At 41.4% G+C, this 16552-nt stretch overlaps 1 protein-coding gene across 1 annotated transcript in view; it reads left to right on the forward strand.

Moving 5' to 3' along the window:
• The window catches only part of DENND1A (DENN domain containing 1A), a 293403-nt gene that overhangs the window by 14127 nt on the left and 262724 nt on the right, over positions 1 to 16552 (forward strand). The window lies entirely within an intron of this gene.

Genomic DNA, 16552 nt, shown 5'->3' on the forward strand with positions numbered 1-16552 from the left:
GGCACCAGATATCAGAACTTCAGTGGGATCTAGAGGAGCCCTGTGGGAAAGAGGACAGCAGCAGTGGCCCAGCACTAGGGTGTTGGAGCCTGGGGTGAGGAGGGCATTTTTTATTGGTGGGAGGTCTGAGGGAGGGAGGCAGACATTGGTGGCCTAGCATTGGCTGTCAATGTTCGAGCAGGGCAAGGAGGGCATCTAGATGGAGAGGGAGGTAGGGGCAGTGAAAAAAGATTGCTTACATACAAGCAAGTAAATATATTAAGAAAACAGGGGCAGGATTTTTCACTTTTGTTAGATTATTGTTACAAATATGTAAAGGGAGGAAACTAGAATGATTCCCATGTTGGATTAGAATTAGAGCCATGGGTATGAACCCATGGCTTTCAACATATGTGATATAGAAAACAGAGATGTAACTGTGTATTGTAGGTCTGTGTGTGTGTGTGAGTGTGAGTGATATATTCCCTGTCTCTATCCACGGAAAGGGTCTGGGGTCAACTATACACAGGTAGCAATGAGCACAGCAAAGTGCCCAAATCTTGGTTTCTAAATTCATTTCCTACTAAAAGGAGCCAGGACTCCCTGAAGAAATGTCTAGTTCCAGAGCTGAGGCACGGAAAAGTATGAGTCTGTAATATCTTTTTGTGCCAGAAGTAATGTAGTGCTCGAAACATGTTGGAGAGAGGGGAGGAATCAAGATAGCGCAAGAGGAGGACGTAGATTCACCTCTCCCCATAAGGACATCAAGAATACATCTACAAATGGAGCAGTTCTCACAGAGCACCTGCTGAACACTAGTGGAAGACTTCGGACACCTAAAAGGACCAGAAAAATCCCCACGCAACCGGGCAGGACCAAAGAAAGAAAAAAAGAAAAGAGGAAACAGAAAGGGACCAGCACCCCTGGTGGGGAGCTGAAGGTGAGGAGAGGTTCCTGCACTCAGAGAGACCCCCTCAGGGAGGTAAATCAGCTGGGACAGAGAAGGAGCTTCAGGGCATCGGAGGGGAATGCAGCAACCGGTCTGTGGAAGGCAGGAGAGAGTAAGATGTGCCTGCGTGGTCTGTGCTGCAGCGCTGCGCACCCCAGCTTGAGTCGTGTGTCTCCTGGTATGGAGGGGTGCTGGGTGCTGGAAAGTGGGGTTTGGAGAGCGGACCCACGGAGGGAACAGCTGTGGTCTGTGAAGAGACAGACTGAAGGGACGAGAGTAAGGAACTCCACAACCGGGCAAGTTTGCGGAAGCCCATGCCACCGTAGAAGCAAGGCGCCATTGTTGAGTGGTGCACAAGGGGCGGGGCGGCCAGGGCAACCCCCTTCCCCACCCATCGGCCCCTGCCTCCACAGGCACTGGGAGGGTCACTCATCTGAGCAGGATTGCCCTTGCTTCAAGCCAAGGCCTCCTCTGCCTGCGCAGGCTCCGGGATCCTGAGCGCTGCCCCCATCAAAGCCTCCTCGGGAATCAGCCCTGGGCGCCCCAGCCTGAGACAGGAATCGGCCAAGGCAGGCAGGGGCTGAGTGCTAAAGCGTGGGGTTGGGAGAGCGGACCCAGGGTGAGAACGGCTATTGGCTGCGTGGAGACAGGCGGAAGGGACTGGAGTGAGGAGCTCAGCTGTGTGGAGACAACCTGAGGGGATGGCAGTGAGGGGCTCCGCGGCCAGGAGCACTTCTGGAGGAAGAGTGGGCTGCCTTGGAAGCGAGGCGCCATTGTTGAGTGGCACACAATGGGCGACGCCGCCATCTTCGGACTCTCTCGCCACACGGCAGCCCCTGCCTCTGCGAGAACTGGGAGGGACTCCCACCGGAGCAAGCACGCCCCAGTCTGTTGCAACTTCCTGCCAGTGCCGCCCCTGCAGGCACTAGAAGAGGATCCCATTGGAGGAAGCGCATGCACCCCACTTGTGGCCGCCTTATCCCTCCGCGGCCTGAGCCAAGCAAGTGTGCCTCAGTCAGCCGCCGCTTTTTCCCCCTCTCACCTGGGCGAGGACCAGATGCTTGAGGGTAACCCACATGCAGAGGCACAGGTGGGACCAAAACCAAAGCTGACTCCCAGGGGCTGTGCAGCGAAGGCAGAGAAACAGAAATCTCTCTCTGCAAGTGCGCAAGCTGCAGATTAAATCCCCACGATCGGCTTGGTATACCCTGCGTCTGTGGAATATCTGAAGGGACAACGAGTGCTCCCACAACTAAGACTGGTCTGGCTTTAGCAGCTGTGGACTTTGGGGGCAAGTACACGCGGGAGTTGGACCAGGTCAGAGTCTCAGCTGCCCCCACTGTGCCCAAAGCGGGCCCAGAGACCTGCCTAAAGGTATTGGAGGGCCTCCTGGAGAGGCGCGGGGTGCTGTGGCTCACTGTGGGGGCAAAGACACTGACCGCGGAGGCCCCAGGAAAATATGTGGTTTTGGTTTCATTTTGTTCTGTTATTTTATTTATTTTTATTTTTATCTTTTTAACATCTTTATTGGAGTATAACTGCTTTACAGTGGTGTGTTAGTTTCTGCTTTATAACAAAGTGTATCAGCTATACTTATATCCCCATATCTCCTCCCTCTTGGGTCTCCCTCTCACCCTCCCTATCCCACACCTCCAGGTGGTCGCAAAGCACCGAGCTGATCTCCCTGTGCTATGCGGCTGCTTCCCACTAGCTATCTGTTTTACATTTGGTAGTGTATATATGTCCATGCCACTCTCTCACTTTATCCCAGCTTACCCTTCCCCCTCCCCGTGTCCTCAAGTCCATTCTCTAGTAGGTCTGCGTCTTTATTCTTGTCCTGCCCCTAGATTAGTCAGAACTTTTTTTTTTTTTTAGATTCCATTTATATGTGTTAGCATACGGTATTTGTTTTTCTCTTTTTGACTTACTTCACCCTGTCTGACAGACACTAGGTCCATCCACCTCACTACAGATAACTCAATTTTGTTTCTTTTTACGGCTGAGTAATATTCCATTGTATATATGTGCCAAATCCATTCATCTGTCGGTGGACAGTTAGGTTGCTTCCATGTCCTGGCTGTTGTAAATAGAGCTGCAATGAACATTGTGGTACATGACTCTTTTTGAATTATGGTTTTCTCAGGGTATATGCCCAGTAGTGGGATTGATGGGTCATATGGTAGTTCTATTTTTAGTTTTTTAAGGAACCTCCATATTGTTCTCCATAGTGGCAGTATCAGTGTACATTCCCACCAACAGTGCAGGAGGGTTCCCTTTTCTCCACACCCTCTCCAGCATTTATTGTTTGTAGATTTTTTGTTGATGGCCATTCTGACTGGTGTGAGGTGATCCCTCATTGTAGTTTTGATTTGCATTTCTCTAATGATTAGTGATGTTGAGCATCCTTTCATGTGTTTGTTGGCAATCTGTATGTCTTCTTTGGAAAAATGTCTATTTAGGTCTTCTGCCCATTTTTGGATTAGGTTGTTTGTTTTTTTTGATATTGAGCTGCATGAGCTGCTTGTAAATTTGGAGATTAATCCTTTGTCAGTTGCTTCATTTGCAAATATTTTCTCCCATTCTGAGGGCTGTCTTTTCGTCTTGTTTATGGTTTCCTGTGCTGTGCAAAAAGCTTTTAAGTTTCATTAGGTCCCATTTGTTTATTTTTGTTTTTATTTCCATTTCTCTAGGAGGTGGGTCAAAAAAGATCTTGCTGTGATTTATGTCATAGCGTGTTCTGCCTATGTTTTCCTCCAAGAGTTTTATAGTGTCTGGCTTTACATTTAGGTCTTTAATCCATTTTGAGTTTATCTTTGTGTATGGTGTTACGGAGTGTTCTGATTTCATTCTTTTACATGTAGCTGTCCAGTTTTCCCAGCACCACTTACTGAAGAGGCTGTCTTTTCTCCATTGTATATTTTTGCCTCCTTTATCAAAAATAAGGTGACCATATGTGCGTGGTTTTATTTCTGGGCTTTCTATCCTGTTCCATTGATCTATATTTCTGTTTTTGTGCCAGTACCATACTGTCTTGATTACTGTAGCTTTGTAGTGTAGTCTGAAGTCAGGGAGCCTGATTCCTCCAGCTCCATTTTTCTTTCTCAAGACTGCTTTGGCTATTCGGGGTCTTTTGTGTTTCCATACAAATTGTGAAATTTTTTGTTCTAGTTCTGTGAAAAATGCCATTGGTAGTTTGATAGGGATTGCATTGAATCTGTAGATTGCTTTGGGTAGTAGAGTCATTTTCGCAATGTTGATTCTTGCAATCCAAGAACATGGTGTATCTCTCCATCTGTTTGTATTATCTTTAATTTCTTTCATTAGTGTCTTACAGTTTTCTGCATACAGTTCTTTTGTCTCCTTAGGTAGGTTTATTCCTGGTATTTTATTCTTTTTGTTGCAGTGGTAAATGGAATTGTTTCCTTAATTTCTCTTTCAGATTTTTCATCATTAGTGTATAAGAATGCCAGAGATTTCTGTGCATTAATTTTGTATCCTGTTACTTTACCAAATTCATTGATTAGCTCTAGTAGTTTTCTGGTGGCATCTTTAGGATTCTCTATGTATAGTATCATGTCATCTGCAGTGATAGCTTTACCTTCTTTTCCGATTTGGATTCCTTTTATTTGTTTTTCTTCTCTGATTGCTGTGGCTAAAACTTCTAAATCTATGTTGAATAATATGGTGAGAGTGGACAACCTTGTCTTGTTTCTGAGGAAATGGTTTCAGTTTTTCACCGTTGAGGACGATGTTGGCTCTGGGTTTGTCATATATGGCCTTTATTACGTTGAGATGAGTTCCCTCTGTGCCTACTTTCTGGAGGGTTTTTATCATAAATTGGTGTTGAATTTTGTCGAAAGCTTTTTCTCCATCTATTGAGATGATCATATGGTTTTTCTCCTTCAATTTGTTAATATGGTTTATCACATTGATTGATTTGCATATATTGAAGAATCCTTTCATTCCTGGGATAAACTCCACTTGATCACGGTATATGATCCTTTTAATGTGCTCTTGGATTCTGTTTGCTAGTATTTTGTTGAGGATTTTTGCATCTATGTTTATCAGTGGTATTGACCTGTAGTTTTCTTTCTTTGTGACATCTTTGCCTGGTTTTGGTATCAGGGTGATGGTGGCCTCGTAGAATGAGTTTGGGAGTGCTCCTCCCTCTACTATATTTTGGAAGAGTTTGAGAAGAATGGGTGTTAGCTCTTCTCTAAAGGTTTGATAGAATTCGCCTGTGAAGCCATCTGGTCCTGGGCTTTTGTTTGTTGGAAGATTTTTAATCACAGTCTCAATTTCAGTGCTTGTGATTGGTCTGTTCACATTTTCTATTTCTTACTGGTTCAGTCTCAGAAGGTTGTGCTTTTCTAAGAATTTGTCCATTTCTTCCACGTTCTCCATTTTATTGGCATATAGTTGCGTGTAGTAATCGCTCATGATCCTTTGTATTTCTGCAGTGTCAGTTGTTACTTTTCCTTCTTCATTTCTAATTCTATTGATTTGAGTCTTCTCCCTTTTTTTCTTGATGAGTCTGGCTAATGGTTTATCAATTTTGTTTATCTTCTCAAAGAACCATCTTTTAGTTTTATTGATCTTTGCTATTGTTTCCTTCATTTCTTTTTCATTTATTTCTGATCTGATTTTTATGATCTCTTTCCTTCTACTAACTTTGGGGTTTTTTCTTCTTTCTCTGATTGCTTTAGGTTTAAGGTTAGGTTGTTTATTTGAGAGGTTTCTTGTTTCTTGAGGTAGGATTATATTGCTATAAACTTCCCTCTTAGAACTGCTTTTGCTGCATCCCATAGGTTTTGGGTCATCATGTTTCCACTGTCATTTGTTTCTAGGTATTTTTTGATTTCCTCTTTGATTTCTTCAGTGATCTCTTGGTTATTTAGTAGTGTATTGTTTAGCCTCCACGTATTTGTATTTTTTACAGATTTCTTTTTTCCTGTAGTTGATGTCTACTCTCATAGCATTGTGGTCGGAAAAGATACTTGATACGATTTCAATTTTCTTAAATTTACCAAGGCTTGATTTGTGACCCAAGATATGATCTATCCTGGAGAATGTTCCATGAGCACTTGAGAAGAAAGTGTATTCTGTTGCTTTTGGATGGAATGTCCTATAAATATCAATTAAGTCCATCTTGTTTAATGCATCATTTAAAGCTTGTGTTTCCTTATTTATTTTCATTTTGCATGATCTGTCCATTGGTGAAAATGGGGTGTTAAAGTCCCCTACAATGATTGTGTTACTATCAATTTCCCCTTTTATGGCTGTTAACATTTGCTTTATGTATTGAGGTGCTCCTACGTTCGGTGCATAAATATTTACAATTGTTATATCTTCTTCTTGGATTGATCCCTTGATCAATATGTAGTGTCCTTCTTTGTCTCTTGTGATAGTCTTTATTTTAAAACCTATATTGTCTGATATGAGAATTGCTACTCCAGCTTTCTTTTGATTTCCGTGTGCATGGAATATCTTTTTCCATCCCCTCACTTTCAGTCTGTGTGTGTCCCTAGGTCTGCAGTGGGTCTCTTGTAGACAGCATATATACGGGTCTTGTTTTTGATCCATTCAGCCAGTCTGTGGCTCTTGGTTGGAGCATTTAATCCATTTACATTTAACGTAGTTATCGATATGTATGTTCCTATTACCATTTTCTTAATTGTTTTGGGTTTGTTATTGTAGGTCTTTTCTTCCTCTTGTGTTTCCTGCCTAGAGAAGTTCCTTTAGCATTTGATGTAAAGCTGGTTTGGTGGTGCTGAATTCTCTTAGCCTTTGCTTGTCTGTAAAGGTTTTGATTTATCCGTTGAATCTGAATGAGATCCTTGCTGGGTAGAGTCATCTTGGTTGTAGGTTTTTCCCTTTCATCACTTTAAATATGTCCTGCTACTCCCTTCTGGCTTGCAGAGTTTCTCCTGAAAGATCAGCTTTTAACCTTATGGGGATTCCTTTGTATGTTACTTGTTGTTTTTCCCTTGCTACTTTTAATATTTTTTCTTTGAATTTAATTTTTGATAGTTTGATTAATATCTGTTTTGGTCTGTTTCTCCTTGGATTTATCCTGTATGGGACGCTGCACTTCCTGGACTTGACTGACTATTTCCTTTCCCATATTAGGGAAGTTTTGAACTATAATCTGTTGAAATATTTTATCAGTCCCTTTCTTTTTCTCTTCGTCTTCTGGGACCCTTATAATTTGAATGTTGGTGCATTTAATATTGTCCTAGAGGTCTCTGAGATTGTCCTCAGTTCTTTTCATTGTTTTTTCTTTATTCTGCTCTGCAGTACTTATTTCCACTATTTTATCTTCCAGGTCACTTATCCGTTCTGACTCAGTTATTCTGCTATTGATTCCTTCTAGAGAATTTTAAATTTCATTTATTATGTTATTCATCATTGTTTGTTTGCTCTTTAGTTCTTCTAGGTCCTTGTTAAACGTTTCATCTATTTTCTCCATTCTGTTTCCAAGATTTTGGAGCATTTTTACTATCATTACTCTAAATTCTTTTTCAGGTAGACTGCCTATTTCCTCTTCATTTCTTTGGTCTGGGTTTTTACCTTGCTTCTTCATCTGCTGTGTGTTTCTGTCTCTTCTCATTTTGCTTAACTTACTGTGTTTGGGGTCTCCTTTTAGCAGGCTGCAGGTTCATAGTTCCTGTTGTTTTTGGTGTCTGCCCCCAGTGGCTAAGATTGGTTCAGTGGGTTGTGTAGGCTTCCTGGTGCAGGGGACTGGTGCCTGTGTTCTGGTGGATGAGGCTGGATCTTGTCTTTCTGGTGGGCAGGACCGTGTCCGGTGGTGTGTTCTGGGGGTGTCTGTGACCTTATTATGATTTTAGGCAGTCTCTCTCCTAATAGGTGGGGTTGTGTTCCTGTCTTGCTAGTTATTTGGCATAGGGTGTCCAGCACTGTAGCTTGCTGGTTTTTGAGTGGAGCTGGGTCTTAGCGTTGAGATGGAGATCTCTGGGAGAGCTTTCGCCATTTGATATTATGTGGAGCCGGGAGGTCTCTGGTGGACCAATGTCCTGAACTCGGCTCTCCCAGCTCAGAGGCACAGGCCTGACACCCGGCTGGAGCACCAAGACCCTGTCAGCCACATGGCTCCGAAGAAAAGGGAGAAAGAAAGAAAGAAAAAATTAAAATAAAGTTATTAAAATTAAAAAAATTATTAAAAAGTAATAAATTAAAAAGTAATAAAAAAAGAAAAGAGAAAACAGAAAGAAGAGAGCAACCAAATCAAAAAGTAAATCCACCAATGATAACAAGCGCTAAAAACTATACTAAAAAAAAAAAAACAGAAAAAAAACCCTAGGACAAATGTTAAAAGCAAAGCGATACAGACAAAATCACACAAAGAAGCATACATATACTCACAAAAAGAGAAAAAGGAAAAAATATATATATAAAAAAAAAAAGGAAGAGACCAACCAAATCAATAAACAAATCTACCAATGATAATAAACTCTAAATACTAAACTAAGATAAACATAACACCAGAAATAAATTAGATGCAGAAAGCAAACCCCAAGTCTACATTTGCTCCCAATATCCACCACCTCAATTTGGGGATGATTCTTTGTCTATTCAGGTATTCCAGAGATGCAGGGTACATCAAGTTGATTGTGGAGATTTAATCCGATGCTCCTAAGGCTTCTGGGAGAAATTTCCCTTTCTCTTCTTTGTTCACACAGCTTCTGGGGTTCAGTTTTGGATTTGGCCCCACCTCTGCATGTAGGTCACCTGAGGGCATATCTGTTCTTTGCTCAGACAGGCGATGGTTAAAGTAGCAGCCGATTAGGGGGCTCTGGCTCACTCAGGCCAGAGGGAGGGAGGGGTATGGAACGCGGGGTGAGCGTGCGGCAGCAGAGGCCGATGTGATGTTGCAGCAGCCTGAGGCATGCTATGTGTTCTCCCGGGGAACTTGTCCCCGGATCATGGGACCCTGGCAGTGGCAGGGAGCACAGGCTTCCAGGCGGGAGGTGTGGATAGAGACCTGTGCTTGCACACAGACTTCTTGGTGGCTGCAGCACTAGCCTTAGCGTTTCATGCCTGTCTCTGGTGTCTGCGCTGATAGCCGCAGCTTGCACCCATCTCTGGAGCTCATTTAAGCGGTGCTTTGTATCCCCTCTCCTAGCCCACCCCAAAACAATGGTCTCTTGCCTCTTAGGGAGTTCCAGACTTTTTCCCGGACTCCCTCTGAGCTAGCTGTGGCACACTAGCCCCCTTCAGGCTGTGTTCATGTAGCCAACCCCAGTCCTCTCCCTGGGATCTGATCTTTGAAGCCAGAGCCTCAGCTCCCAGCCCCCGCCCGCCCTGGCCAGTGAACAGACAAGCCTGTCTGGCTGATGAGTGCTGGTCAGCACCAATCCTCTGTGCAGGAATTTCTCCACTTTGCCCTGTGCACACCTATTGCTGCACTCTCCCCTGTGGCTCTGAAGCTTCCCCCCTGCCCACCACCTGTCTCTGCCAGTGAAGGGGCTTCCCAGTGTATGGAAACTTTTCCTCCTTCACAGCTCCCTGCCAGAGTTGCAGGTCCTGTCTCTATTCTTCTGTCTCTGTTTTTTCTTTTTTCTTTTGCCCTACCCAGATACGTGGAGAGTTTCTTGCCTTTTGGGAAGTCTGAGGTGTTCTGCCAGCATTCAGTAGGTGTTCCATAGGAGTTGTTCCATGTGTAGATGTATTTCTGTTGTATATGTGGGGAGGAAGGTGATCTCCACTCTTACACCTCTGCCATCTTGAAGGTCTCTCCCTGTTTTTATTTTTATATGTTCTCTAAGAAAAACGTTTTAAAATATATTTTTTATTTTTCTATCTTTATTTTACTCTTTTGTTTTGTGTTTCTTTGGTTTTGTTTTTCTTTGTTTTCTGTTTTTATTAGTTTTTTTTTTCATTGTTTTCATTTTGGGGTTCAGCTGTTTGTTTTCTTGTTTTGGGGGGTTTTTTGGCCTTTTTTTTTTTTTTTTTGCTTGTTTTTGTTTGGTTTTGTTTTTATCATTTGTCTTGGGTTTTGTTTGTTTCTCTTCTTTTGCTTTTTTTCTTTCCTTTTTTTTTGGGGGGGGCCATGCCATGCAACTTGCAGGGTCTTAGTTTCCCTGCCAGGGGTCAGGCCTGAGCCCCTAGGGTGGGAGCGCCAAGTCCAGGACTGCCAGAAAATTCCCAGCCCCAGGGACTATTAATTGGGGTGAGCTCTCACGAGGTCTCCACCAAGATCTAAGATCTCACAACTGCCTGCATGCTCCACTGCTGGATGCCCCAGGCCAAACAACCACCAAGACAGGAACACAGCCCCACCCATCAGCAGACAGCCTGCTTAAGGTTGTACTAAGCTCACAGACACCCCAAAAAATACCCCCTGACACAGCCCTGCCCATCAGAGGGACAAGACTCAGCTCCACCCACTAGAGCTCAGGCACCAGTCCCTCCCTCGAGGAAGCCTACACAAGCCCCTGGACCAACTTCACCCACCAGAGGGCAGACAAAAGAAACAAGAAGAGCTAAGACCCTGCAGCCTGTAGAAAGCAGACCACAAACATAGTAAGTTAGACAAAATGAGACGACAGAGAAATATGTTTCAGACGAAGGAGCAAGGTAAAAACCCACAGGACCAAATAAATGAAGAGGAAATAGGCAATCTATCTGAAAAAGAATTCAGAGTGATGATAGTAAAGATGATCCAAGATCTCAGAAATAGAATGGAGGCAGAGATCGAGATGATACAAGAAATACTTAACAAGTACCTAGAAAAACTAAAGAACAAACAAACAGTGATGAACAGCACAATAACTGAAATGAAAAACAGACTACAAGGAATCAGTAGCAGAATAACTGAGGCAGAAGAATGGGTAAGTGAACTGGAAGATAGAATAGTGAAAATAACTGCCACGGAGCAGAATAAAGAAAAAAGAATGAAAAGAAATGAGGACAGTCTCAGAGACCTCTGAGACAACATTAAACAAACGAACATTCAAATTATACGTGTCCCTGAAGAAGAAGAGAAAGAGAGAGGGTCTGAGAAAATATTTGAAGAGATTATAGTTGAAAACTTCCCTAACATGGGAAGGGAAATAGTCACCCAAATCCAGGAAGCACGGAGAGTCCCAAACAGTATAAACCCAAGTAGAAACACGCCAAGACACATATTATTCAAACTAACGAAAATTAAATACAAAGAAAAACTAAAAGCAACAAGGGAAAAGCAAAAAATAATGTACAAGGGAATCCCCATAAGGTTATCAGCTGATTTTTCAGCAGAAACTCTGCAGGCCAGAAGGGAGTGGCAGGATATATTTAAAGTGATGAAAGGGAAAAACCTACAACCAAGATGACTCTACCCAGCAAGGTTCTCATTCAGATTCGACAGAGAAATCAAAAGGTTTACAGACAAGCAAAAGCTACGAGAATTCAGCACCACCAAACCAGCTTTACATCAAATGCTAAAGGAACTTCTCTAGGCAGGAAACACAAGAGAAGAAAAAGACCTACAAAAACAAACCCAAAACAATTAAGAAAATGGCAACAGGAACGTACATATTGATAATTATGTAAATGTATTAAATGCTCCAACCGAAAGACACAGACTGGCTGAATGGATAAAAAATACAAGATGTGTATATATGCTGTCTACAAGAGACCCACTTCAGACCTAGGGACACATACAGACAAAGTGAGGGGATGGAAAAAGATATTCCTTGCACATGGAAATCAAAAGAAAGCTGGAGTAGCAATACTCATATCTGACAAAATAGACTTTAAAATAAAGACTGTTACAAGAGATGAGGAAGGACACTCTGCAGTGATCAAGGGATCAATCCAAGAAGATATAACAATTGTAAATATTAATGCACCCAACATAGGAACACCTCAATACATAAGGCGGATGCTAACAGTCATAAAAGGTGAAATCGACAGTAACTCAGTAATAGTGGGGGACTTTTACACCCCACTTAACACCAATGGACAGATCATCCAGACAGAAAATTAATAAGGAAGCACAAGCTTTAAATGACACAGCAGACCAATTAAGGTAGACTTACTTGATATTTATAGCACATTCCATCCAAAAGCAACAGAATACACATTCTTCTCGAGTGCACATGGGACATTCTCCAGGATCGATCACATCTTGGGTCACAAATCAAGCCTCAGTAAATTTAAGAAAATTGAAATTGTATCAAGCATCTTTTGTGACCAGAACACTGTGAGATTAGAAATCAGTTACAGGAAAAAGAAAAACTGTAAAAAATACAAACACATGGATGCTAAACAACATGCTACTAAATAACCAGTGGATCACTGTTGAAATCAAAGAGGAAATAAAGAAACAAATGACAGTGAAAACATGATGACCCAAAACCTATGGGATGCAGGAAAAGCAGTTCTAAGACAGAAGTTTATAGCAATACAATACCACCTCAAGAAACAAGAAACATCTCAAACAACCTAACCTTACACCTAAAGCAACTAGAGAAAGAAGAACAAACAAAACCCAAAGGTAGTAGAAGGAAAGAAATCATAAGATCAGAACAGAAATAAATGAAATAGAAACAAAGAAAGCCGTAGCAAAGATCAATGAAACTAAAAGCTGTTCTTTGAGAAGATAAACAAAATTGATAAACCGTTAGACTCATCAAGCAAAAAAGGGAGAGGACTCAAATCAGTAAAATTAGAAGTGAAAAAGGAGAAGTTACAACTGACACCACAGAAATACAAAGTATCATAAGAGAGTACTACAAGCAACTCTACGCCAATGAAATGGATAACCTGGAAGAAATAGACAAATTTTTAAAAAGGTACAACTTTCCAAGACTGAACCAGGACAAAATAGAAAATATGAACAGACCAATCACAAGTAATGAAATTGAAACTGTGATTAAAAAATCTTCCAACAAACAAAAGTCCAGGACCATATGGCTTCACTGGTGAATTCTATCAAACATTTAAAGAGCTGACACCTTTCCTTCTCAAACTCTTTCAAACAATTGCAGAGGGAGGAACACTCCCAAGCTCATTCTATGAGGCTACCATCACCCTGATACCAAAACCAGACAAAGATATCACACACACACAAAAAAAATCACAGACCATAATGTTCTGGTGAACATAGAGGCAAAAATCCTCAACACAATACTAACAAACAGAATCCAATAACACATTAAAAGGATCATGCACCATGATCAAGTGGGATTTAGCCAAGGGATGCAAGGATTCTTCAATATACACAAATCAATCAGTGTGATACATCGTATTACAAAGTGAAGAATAAAAACCATATGATCATCTCAATAGATACAGAAAAATTTTTTGCCAAAATTCAACACCCATTTATGATAAAAACTCTCCAGAAAGTGGGCATAAAGAGAACCTACCTCAGCATAATAAAGGCCGTATATGACAAACCCATAGCAAACATCATTCTCAGTGGTGAAAAACTGAAAGCATTTCCTCTTAGATCAGGAACAAGACAAGGATGTCCACTCTTGCCACTCTTATTCAATATAGTTTTGGAAGTCCTAGCCATGGCAATCAGGGAAGAAAAAGAAATAAAATGATTACAAATTGGAAAAGAAGAAGTAAAACTGTCACTGTTTGCAGATGACATGATACTGTACACAGAGAATCCTCAACATGCCACCAGAAAATTACTAGAGCTGGTCAATGAATTAGGTAAAGTTGCAGGATACAAAATTAATGCACAGAAATCTCTTGCATTCCTATCCACTAATGATGAAAAATCTGAAAGAGAAATTAAGGAAACACTCCCATTTTCCACTGCAACAAAAAGAATAAAATATCTAGGAATAAACCTACCTAGGGAGACAAAAGACCTGTATGCAGAAAAGTATAAGACACTGTGAAAGAAATTAAAGATGATACCAACAGATGGAGAGATATACCATGTTCTTGGATTGGAACGATCAATATTGTGAAAATGACTATACTACCCAAAGCAATCTACAGATTCAGTACCATCCCTATCAAATTACCAAGACCATTTTTTACAGAATTAGAACAAAAAATTTTACAATTTGTATGGAAACACAAAAGACCCTGAATAGCTAAAGCAATCTTGAGAAAGAAAAATGGAGCTGGAGGAATCAGGCTCCCCGACTTTATACTACAAAGCTACAGTAATCAAGACAGTATGGAAATGGCACAAAAACAGAAGTATAGATCAATGGAACAGGATAGAAAGTCCAGAGATAAACTCACATACTTATGGTCACCTAATCTATGACAAAGGAGGCCAGAATAAAAAACGGAGCAAAGGCAGCCTGTTCAATAAGTGATGCTGGGAAAACTGGACAGCTACATGTAAAAGAATGTAATTAGAACGCTCCCTAACTCCATACACAAAAATAAACCCCAAATGGATTAAAGACCTAAATGTAAGGCCAGAAACTATAAAACTTTTAGAGGAAAACATAGGCAGAACACTGACATAAATCGCAGCAAGATCTTTCTCGACCCACCTCCTAGAGTAATGAAAATAAAAACAAAAATAAACAAATGGGACCTAATTAAACTTAAAAGCTTTTACACAGCACACAAAACTATGAACAAGACGAAAAGACAACCCTCAGAATAGAAGAAGATATTTGCCAACGAATCAGCTGACAGGGATTAATCTCCAAAATTTACAAACAGCTCATGCCGCTCAATATCAAAAAAACAAACAACCCAATCAAAAAATAGGCAGAAGACCTAACTAAATAGACATTTCTCCAAAGAAGATATAGAGATGGCCAACAAAAACACATGAAAAGATGCTCGACATCACTAATTATTAGAGAAATGCAAGTAAAAACTACAATGAGGGGGCTTCCCTGATGGCGCAGTGGTTAAGAATCCCCCTGCCAATGCAGGAGACATGGGTTCGAGCCCTGGTCCGAGAAGATCCCACATGCCACAGAGCAACTAAGCCCGTGCACCACAACTGCTGAGCCTGCCCTCTAGAGCCTTTGAGCCACAGCTGCTGAAGCCTGCGCGCCTAGAGCCCATGCTCCGCAACAAGAGAAGCCCGCACACCACAACGAGGAGTAGCCCCTGCTCGCCGCAACTAGAGAAAGCCCGCGCACAGCAACGAAGATCCAACACAGCTATAAATAAATACATACATACATACATACATACTACAATGAGGTATCACCTCACACCATTCAGAATGGCCATCATCAAAAAATCTACAAACGGTAAATGCTGGAGAGCGTTTGGAGAAAAGGGGAGTCTCCTACAGTGTTGTTGGGAATGTAAATTGGTACAGCCACTATGGAGAACAGTATGGAGGTTCCTTAAAAAACTAAAAATAGATACATGCACCCCCGTGTTCATTGCAGCACTATTTACAATAGCCAGGACATGGAAACAACCTAAATGTTCATCAACAGAGGAATGGATAAAGAAGATGTGGCACATTTATACAGTGGAATATTAGCCTTAAAAAGGAATGAAATCATGCCATTTGCAGAGACATGGATGGACCTAGAGACTCATACAGAGTGAAGTAAGTCAGAAATAGAAAAATATTATATAATATCACTTATATGTAGAATCTAGAAAAATGGTACAGATGAACTTATTTGTAAAGCAAAAATAGATACACAGATGTGGAGAACAAACAAATGGATACCAGCGGGGGAAGGGATGGTGGGATGAATTGAGAGATTGGGATTGACATATATACACTACTGTGTATAAAATAGATAACTAATGAGAACCTATGCACAGGGAACTCTACTCAATGCTGTGTGGTGACCTAAATGGGAGGGAAATCCAAAAAAGAGGGGATATATGTATAGCTCATTCACTTTAGGGAAAATGAGTGATCGCACAATAGAGACCTCAGGTGAATTAATCAAATGATTAAAGTGAACATCATCAGAAATGGGATGAATTGAAATCTGAATCAATAGAAAACATCAAACAAGTGAGTGTTATTTTATAAAATGGTTGGTCTCACTGTCAGGTTCATACAAATCCAGGAAAGACTTAGGAACTGTTCCTGACTGATGAAAACTAGAGAGTCACAGCATTTGAAGGCAACATGTGATTCTGAACTGGATAATTTTGCTATCCAAGGACATTATTGGCACAGTTGGCAACACTTGGTGGGATCTGAGGATTAGATGGTAATGTTGTTTCAGTGTTAATTTCCTGATTTTGATGATTAATTGTTGTTATGTAGGAGAATGTCCTTTTTATTTATGGATGTTGGGACATAATGTGGGTAACTCTCAAATGGAAATAAAGTTTTTTTGTACTGTCGTGTGATTATTCTGTAAATTTGAGATTGTTTCAGAGCAAAATTAAACTTGTGTACCTGCACACGTTCATTTCTACCCCCTGAGAAATTTGAGTAACTTATGAATTCAGATTGAAACAGGATTTTACTTTGGGCCCATCCTCTTTTCCCTCTCCTTTAAATTCACTAACAAAGACAGCTGTGGAACAGGGGAGAGGGCTCCGGGTTTGAACACAGAAAACCTGTGATTAGCTCCTGGCTGTGCAACTTACCAGCTGGATGATTTGAGTCAAGTTCCTTTACCCTTCGGAGCCTTAGTTTTCAACCTGTAAAGTGAGGTAGTTGTGAGGCTCAAACACCTACCAAATGGGTACAAA

This window comes from Grampus griseus (assembly GCF_964374135.1).
Source record: "Grampus griseus genome assembly, chromosome: 6".
NCBI classification, from domain to species: Eukaryota; Metazoa; Chordata; class Mammalia; order Artiodactyla; family Delphinidae; genus Grampus; species Grampus griseus.